This window comes from Nicotiana attenuata, unplaced genomic scaffold (assembly GCF_001879085.1).
Source record: "Nicotiana attenuata strain UT unplaced genomic scaffold, NIATTr2, whole genome shotgun sequence".
Lineage (NCBI taxonomy): Eukaryota > Viridiplantae > Streptophyta > Magnoliopsida > Solanales > Solanaceae > Nicotiana > Nicotiana attenuata.
The window spans coordinates 70,393-79,381 of NW_017674238.1; the positions used below are offsets into that span (position 1 = coordinate 70,393).

The window sequence follows — 8,989 nt, forward strand, 5'->3', positions numbered from 1 at the left end:
TTTTATACTTCAATACCACACAAGAGAGAGGGTGATTTGTGTGGTGTCCAAGTTATCGTGTGCATAGATTATAGAAGAACCTGGTTCTTCTACGTGTTCCTTACACTACAGTTGAAGAATAATAAATGCAGAAAGTAAAGAACACGAAATGTGCGGCCGTAGAAGCTAGGCAAGAGCAAAGTTCAAAGAATATGCATATCAAGTTCATCGGAAGTGTTGACCGCACAATTATTGTGCGACCACAGAAGATCAGCTACACAGTCGCAGTTCCATTTGTGCGGTCCGCGAATGAGCCATGTGCGGCCACACTTATAAATGTGCGAATCGCAGAAAGAGAGAGATGCGGCCGCGATTCAGAATTATGTGGCCGCAAGATTCAAATCCTGTCAGGCTGAAGCAAAGTGCGCAGTTCAGAATTGTTGGCGCAGAACCTCCGAAAAGGCATTTTTGTCCGAAAATTCCAGCTCTGAACTTCAATTTCACTTGTCCCATGCTCTTGACTTCCATAGTTGAAGATCTCCCCATGTAGAGGACGGTCCCATCATCAACCGATGTGAGTGACTTGAAGAAAGAACGATCATTGCACACATGATTGGTAGCACCTGTGTTTATCCACCAAGAATGGTCATTTTCAATAACATTGATTTCAGAGATCATGGCTACAAAGTTGTCCTTTGATGCCCCTTGGTTTCCTTGACTCTTCTTTCTTTTCCACATAGAGCAATCCCTCTTCTTGTGGCCCGGTTTGTTGCATTCATAGCACATACCATGGAACCCCTCATTCTTTTTGCCATCATCACAAGGCTTCTTCTTATCACTATATTGTCCTTTGTGTGGTTTGGAGGACTCCCCATGTTCAACGACATTAATCTTGCCATCTTGAGTGCTAGGCTCCTTGGGTTTATCCTGCATGCTGAACTCTTGTTCTACACTAAGATGATTGGCAAGTTCTTCCAGGGACATATCCTCCTTTTTGTGATTAAGACTCCGTTTGGAGTCTTTCCATGATGAGGATTGTTCATCAATAATAGAAGACACCATAAAGGTTCATCCATCAGAATTTTGTGTTTGACGAAACGACTTACAATGCGTTGAATTTCATGAAATTGATCCATGACCGACCGACCTTGTACCATCCTATAATTACTAGTTAAAGATGTCCCGTGCTAAGCCCGGGCCCAAGCCCATCATTTGTTAGATTAAAGTATTATAGCAATAAGTATATTATGGTGAATTAGATATTATACATGTATGTTATGTAGTTTCACCAAGGGGTTGTAAAATTGTAGAAGTTGTGTCATCAGTATATACTTGGTGTGATACCAAAAATATGCATCTATACAAATAAATGAAAGGACTAATAGATGTTTAAAAGGCTACCACACGGCAATAAAATCTCAAAGGTCAAAATAATGGTGTAACTCATAAAATAGAAAAAAAAAAAGACAAAGCAATAGTGTAAGTGGATTTATTGGCAGAATGATGGTAATAAAACTACCACTCTTTTCTCAAGCGTACACCATCACAATTTGCCGGATATAGCTGTCCATTGGACACGAGCAAACTCCTTCCCTTTTACCAGCTGAACAAAATATGGTATAAGAGAAGATATGGTACAACAGAGACAACAAATGATGCAGGCAATCAAGGATAATCTGAATCAAGCCCAAGTAGAATGAAATATTTTGCGTCGAATGGAGGTTACAAGGGGTTTCGAAAATGGCACAGGTATATCTAAAGTTACAATCCTAGAGCAGACTTGAACTTGAATCAACCTTTTCTTTTATGTTTTGAAAAAATAATTCTCTTGAATATGGTATAACATTAATTTTTGACAACTGAAGGTAGTAGAAATATAATGATTGACTATGAAGAGTGTTTGAATGTTGCTCAAACAAATAGCATGCATAGGTAAGGAACTTTCTATAATTCTATGCACGTACTATACTTTGCACAACTAATTCCACTGGCACAATCTGAATAAGAGAAATCCATAAAGCAATAAATTCTAATGCACATATTTGAAGTGCCACTGTAAGCCCGATGATACTATCTGTCTACTCCTTAAGAAATACCAGGTATTGCTTTTTCTATTATAACCACAGAAGAAATAGAGCAAACTAGAGAACACAAGTAAATTCAAACCAAAAGGTAGTTTAGATGATCTACTATTGCATTTTTTCAGCAAGCTGGTTGATCTTTAGTTACAGACTTACAGGACTCCCTAGTTATAATGTTTGTCTAAAACACGTGTACACAAGGGACAAAACTAAAGTTCAAACCAAAGCACGTGTAGTCCTGTATAGTCTCCGAGTTGTACCCTTAGTCCATAACCATCTACACCATCAAAAGTAGCGTATGTACAAGTCATCAAAAGACATATGTACAGACAGACCACATAGTCAATAAACTGTAAATATTAAGAAAAGACATGCAGTCATTATCAAATGTGAAAGAACAAAATAAAAATTTCTTTTTAGCGTCTTATTATGACTAAAGATAGGTTTTAGAGCCAATTTTATCATGAGGAATTATGAAGGAAAAAAGAATTCAAGAAAAGAAACATAATACAAAATTTTTCGAATACACTTTGTATCCTTTGGATTGTTATGGTAGATGGATGTAAATAACACCGACAAAGTAATTCAGTATTAGGAGCTTTAGATAATTTACTTTCTATATGAAACTATTTAATTCCTCTGAATCTTATTGTGCAAGGTATGACGAACTTCAAAGTTTCACTTATTGAGTTGATTCTAGAAGAGGCTCACTGTTCCGGTATTCTATTCATCGTAGCGTCACCAAGATGTATTAGAACTTGTGGCGGCATTATTGGTGGAGGAGGATGAAGAAGGACATAGTTGCATATGTAGCTCGGAGTCTAAATTGTCAGTAAGTAAAGTACGAGCATCAGAGACCTGGTAGTTTGCTTCAGAAGATAAAGATTCCTGAATTGAAGTGGGAGCGTATCGCTATGGATTTCGTTGTTGGACTCCCACGAACTCAGAGGAAGTTCGATGCAGTTTGGGTTATTGTGGATAGGCTGATCAAGTCACCGCACTTTATTCCTGTGGCAGTAACCTATTCTTCTGAGTGGTTGGCAAAGATTTATATCCACGAGATCATTTGTCTTTACAGGGTGCCCATGTCTATCATTTCTGATCGACGTACGCAATTCACCTCGCACTTCTGGAAGGTAGTACAGCGTGAGTTGGGCACGTAGGTCATGTTGAGCACATCATTTCATCCTTAGACAGACGGACAGTCCGAGCGTACTATTCAGGTATTGGAGGATATGCTCCGCGCTTGTGTTATAGACATTGGAGAAACTTGGGATCAATCGAGCATCTAGTTGGCTCCCTATGAGGCATTATATTGTAGATGGTGTAGATCGCCGGTCGGATGGTTTGAGCCGGGGTAGGCTCGATTATTGGGTATAGATTTGGTACGGCATGCCTTGGATAAGGTTAAGATCACTCAGGATAGACTTCGCACAAGTCACTCTAGGTAGAAGAGTTATGCCGACCGTAAGATTCGTGATGTTGCATTCATGGTTGGAGAGAGAGTATTGCTCCGTGTGTCACCCATGAAGGGTGTAATGAGCTTTGGAAAGAAGGGCAAGTTGATCACTAGGTACATTGGACCTTTTGAGATTCTTTAGAGAGTTGGTGAGGTGGCTTACTAGCTCGCATTGCCACCCAGTTTATCAGCAGTTCATCCGGTATACCATGTGTCCATGCTCCGGAAGTACCACGGTGATCTGCCTCATGTGCTAGATTTCAGCTCTGTCCAGTTGGACAAGGATTTGACTTATGAGGAGGAGTCGGTGGCTATTCTAGCCCGGCAGGTTCGCCTGATGAGATCAAAGAGTTATCCTTCAATTCGAGTGCAGTGGAGAGGTCAGCCCGCCAAGGCAGCTACTTAGGAGTCCGAGTCGGACATGCGGAGTAGATATGCCAACCTTTTCACCAGCCCAGGTACTTTTATATGTCTGTTCGAGGATGAACGATTGTTTTAAATGTGGTGAATGTGATGACCCGATAGGTCATCTCATGTTTTTGAAAAAAAATATGTGTTCTAAAGCCTTAAATATCGTATTTTAGCCTTCCTCTATTCGCGTGCATCGTCCGGGTATTTTTCCGGAAGCCTTATATGTGAAAAACTTATAAAAATAAGAATTTTTGCCTTAAAAGATAAATTGAGTTGATTTGGTCAATGTTTTGAGTAAATGGACCCAGATCCGTGTTTCAACGGTCCCGGTGGGTCCGTATCGTAATTTGGGGCCTGGGCGTATGCCCGGAATTGAATTCTGAGGTCCCTAGCTCTCTATGTGATTTTTTGTTGAAAGTTTGAAAGTTTAATGGTTCTTAAGAATTGATTGGTCCGTATTTTGGTACCGGAGCCCGATACAGGTCTATTATAATATTTATGACTTATCTACGAAATTTGATGAGAAACTGAGTTAGTTTGATGTGATTCAGACGTTGGGTTGTAAAAGTAAAAGTTTTAGTTTTCTTGAAAATTTCATTTGATTTGAGGTTCAATTCGTAGTTCTAGGCGTTATTTTGATGATTTGATCGCACGAGCAAGTTCGTATGATTTTTTAGGACTTATGTGCATGTTTGGTTTGGAGCCCCGAGGGCTCGGGTGAGTTTCGGATATGCTACGGAGTGTTTGAACTTAGAAAACACAGCAATTGCTGCACCAGACCTGCAAACTTCGCATTTCCGTGGTCTGGCTCGCAAATGCGAACCTCGCATTTGCGGGCATTGGGGCTAGAGGGGGACCTTCGCAATTGCGAAGTTTAGGATCACAATTGCAATCATCACAGGCCGCATTTGCGAACAATTGTTTGTGTATGCGAAGGCAGCAGTTTCAGGCATACTTCGCATTTTTGATGGAAAGTTCGCATTTGCGAACCCCAGGCCGCAAATGCGACACCTACAACTGATCAAAACTTAAGTTAGACAGGAGTTTTCTCTCATTCATCAAATTTTCAAATCCTAGAACCCTAGAGATGATTTTTCGAAGAACATTTCTACCCCAATTCATTGTTATGTGATTCTAACCCATTTTCTTTCAATCTTTCACTACATTTCACAAATCTTTAACCTAAAATCTAGGATTTTCATAGTGGAAGTTGGGGGTTTGGGTAGAATTAGGGAATTTTGTGAAATTTGGATTTAGACCTCAAATTGATGTCGGATTTGGAAACAAATTACATAATCGGGCTCGGAAGTGAATAGGTAAATGAATTTTGGTCCAAACCTCGAGTTATGACCAAGCGAGCCCGCGGTCGATTTTTGACTTTTTGGGAAAAAGTTTGGGAAATCTAAATTTATTCATCGTACTTGATTCCTTTAGCAGTATTTGACGTTGTTGAGTTAATTATTGCTAGATACGAGTGGTTTGGCGGCAAATTCTAGGGGAAAGGCCTTGGTAGAGCTTTGAATTGACTGCGGAGTGAGGTAAATATTGTGTCTAACCTTGACTTGAGGGAATTAGGAACCCTCATACTATGTGTTATATGAATTCCATGTGAGCGGTGTATATACGAGGTGACGAGTGCTTATACGCTGCCAAATTATCTGTTTTCCCTGATTTACTGGTTTCCCTTAGTTATTTCCTTTCCTGTCATAACTTTTATATGCCCTATATGCTTTCCATGCTTAATTGCTACTTGTTATTCAATATCCTTTTCTATTCACGATGTTAGTTCTTCCATAGTTTCATGACTCCCTGTTATTTGTTTAAGTTAACTTATTTGAACCTTCTAATTGTCGATTGCTGGATTGGTCTCGCTGTTTAGTATTACTCGTGTAGATTTCTTTACTATACAAGTTCCTTTTGGTTCAGATTGGTATTTGTTGACCGTAAAGGCTTTGTGGTAGAACTGTTGATTTGATCGTGCTTTGAGTATTTGGTACTGATATGGTGGGATCGGGATGCACCCTGCAGCAGGTGTAATAAGGGTGGATTGTTATGGTGGAATAAGGGTAAATATGTTCTATACAGTGGGATCGGATTGCACAGCGCAACAGGTGGAATAAGGGTGGATTGATATGGTGAAATAAGGGTGATTTATGATACTGTGTTGATATATGGTGGGATCGGGTTGAGCGCCGCAACATATTTACATATATTATCTCTGTTGTTGATGTTTCATTGGTGGAACAAGGGATGATTTGTGGTTTTTGGTGGGACCGGGTTGCGCGACGGAACAACCTATATATTTTCATTTCTTGTGCTCTGTTGGTTTTCCGGTATTCGCATTCGAACTGTTAAAGATTGGTAATTCTGCACTACACAGGTTTATCTTGAGGCTGTGGTTATCATTTGCAGTTGACTATTTAATTCTCTTCAGTATTTCAATTATTCTATCAGCGTATAGGTTGTAGTGTAGGTGACCCGCCTTAGCCTCGTCACTACTTCGTCGAGGTTAGGCTCGGCACTTACCAGTACATGGGGTCGGTTGTACTGATACTACACTCTGGACACTATGCATATTTTGGAGTCCCAGCGGCGGCTACTAGAGAGCTCGGATTGGACAGTCTGTGGAGACTTGAGGTACAACTACTCAGCGCCCGCAGCTCCTGAAGTCCCCTTTCTGTTTTCATTTAGTTGTGTATCTTCCTTTCGAACAACTTTACCTTATTTCAGACCTTTGTATGTACTATTCTAGTAGCTCGTGCACTTGTGACACCCGGTTCAGGGATTTGTAACAGATGTTTTACGGTTTTAACTTCCGCATTTACATTTTGATTATTTCAGTTATTTCAGTTCCTTATTTATGTTATCATTTTAGCTGTTTCAAGAAGTAAATTGTTCTAATATTGGCTTGCCTAGCAAGTGAAATGTCAGGCGCCATCAAGGTCTCGGCGATGGGAATTCCGGGTCGTGACAACTTCTTCTTGAACAACAATTTACCATCTATGGGTTTGCGACCGGGTGGAAGATCTGTTAGGATCCAAGTATTATTTTTCATATTGACTCTATGGCATCTTGGAAAGCCTCCTTCCATAATGGTGCATTTGGAGATTTCATGGCGTTATTAAAAGTAGTGGGATCGTTTCCATATTATAACAATAAGGAATTTTATTTCTAGTTTTATCAATTGAACCTTCTACTAAATAGATGTAGACGTCATCTCTATATGTCTTTTTTTTTCTAACTCTCTTACTTCTTCTTACTTCAACAATGTCGTCTTGATTTTCACCATTTTAAAAGATTGATTGTTGTGAAGTGAAACAACATGGATCACCTGGAACAATATCTTTTTGTCTATGAATTGATACAAATCTAGTTTCATCAAAAATTACATCTCTTGATTCAATGACAGTATTAACCAAGTATGAATCATTTGGTTCAATGACTAAAAATCTATAGGCTTTTCTATTTTCAGCATATCCTATAAAGATGCATTCAATTCCTGTTTCACCCGACTTTTTTCTTTTAGGTTCCGGGACTTTAACTATAGTCCTACGTCCCCAAACTTTAAGATGACTCAAATTTGATTGTCTTTTGTTCCAAAGTTCATATGAGGTTGTTGGATTCCTTTTATTAGGAACCCTATTAAGAATATAACAAGCCGTTAACATAGCTTCACCCCAATAGCCGTGACTTAATCCTGAGTTAGACAATAAACAATTAACCATTTCCGTTAAGACTCGATTTTTCTGTTCGGCTACACCATTTTGTTGTGGTGTATATGATGTCGTTACTTGATTACAATATCAGTGCTTTGGAAAAATGTGGGATTATAATATTCTCCTCCCCTATCGGTCCTTAGACACTTAACGGAAGATTCACATTGCAATTCAACCTCAGTCTTGTAAATTTGAATTTTCGAATGCTTAATTTTTAGAATTTACAAGATAAACTTTGCAAAATCTATAGCAGTCATCAATGAATGTAATAACATATTTCTTTCCTCCAATTGTAGGAGTACAGTGAAAATCACTCGTCACTACAAATTAATTCAAGCAACTTAGTACTTCTCTGGATACTTGGAAGAGATTTCCTTGTGATATTTGTTAATATGCAAGTTTTATATTTTTCACTATCCACAGTTATCACTGGTATCAAATCATATTTAGACATATCCCTAATTCTATGAAAATTAACATGTCCCAAACGGGAATGCCACAACGAAAAATTAGTCAAGGATGTAAAGAGAAACATCATCATTCATTGCATTGTCATTATTGATTATTACATTTAACTTAAACATTCCATTGGCATAATACCCCTACCCAACATATACACCACCCTTACACAATATAAACTTATTGGCTTCAAATACTTGTTTGAAACCAACAAGATTTTTTCTAACACTGCAAACATAAAATACATCATTTAAAATTAACATCATCCTAGATGTGAACTTCAATTTCACTTGTCCCATGCTCTTGACTTCCATAGTTGAACAGTTCCCCATGTAGAGGTCGGCCCCATCATCAACCGATGTGAATGACCGGATGAAAGAACGATCATTGCACACATGCTTGGTAGCACCTGTGTTTATCCACCAAGAATGGTCATTTCAATAACATTGATTTCAGAGATCATGGCTACAAAGTTGTCCTTTGATGCCCCTTGGTTTCCTTGACTCTTCTTTCTTTTCCACATAGAGCAATCCCTCTTCTTGTGGCCCGGTTTATTGCATTTATAGCACAAACGTTGGAACCCCTCATTCTTTTTTCCATCATCATAATGCTTTTTCTTATCGTTATATTGTCCTTCATGTGGTTTGGAGGACTCCCGATGTTCAACGACATTAATCTTGCCATCTTGAGTGCTAGGCTCCTTGGGTTTATCCTGCATGCTGAACTCTTGTTCTACACGAAGATGATTGGCAAGTTCTTCCACGGACATATCCTCCTTTTTGTGTTTAAGACTCCGTTTGGAGTCTTTCCATGATGAGGGTTGTTCATCAATAATAGAAGACACTATAAAGGTTTCATCCATCAGAATTTTGTGTTTGACGAAA

General features: G+C 39.0%; 1 protein-coding gene across 3 annotated transcripts in view; it reads right to left on the reverse strand.

Annotated features, from left to right (window-relative positions):
* Positions 1-1,476: 1,476 nt before the first annotated feature.
* Positions 1,477-8,989, reverse strand: part of LOC109218268 — a 13,496-nt gene continuing 5,983 nt past the window's right edge. Inside the window, exon 4 of one of the 3 annotated variants that reach the window (XM_019382622.1) lies at positions 1,477-1,572. The gene's annotated coding sequence lies outside the window, so the exon portion shown is untranslated. Of the gene's footprint in view, positions 1,573-2,236; positions 2,411-8,989 lie in introns of those variants that run through there. The other 2 variants (XM_019382624.1, XM_019382623.1) reach the window with 2 other exon arrangements.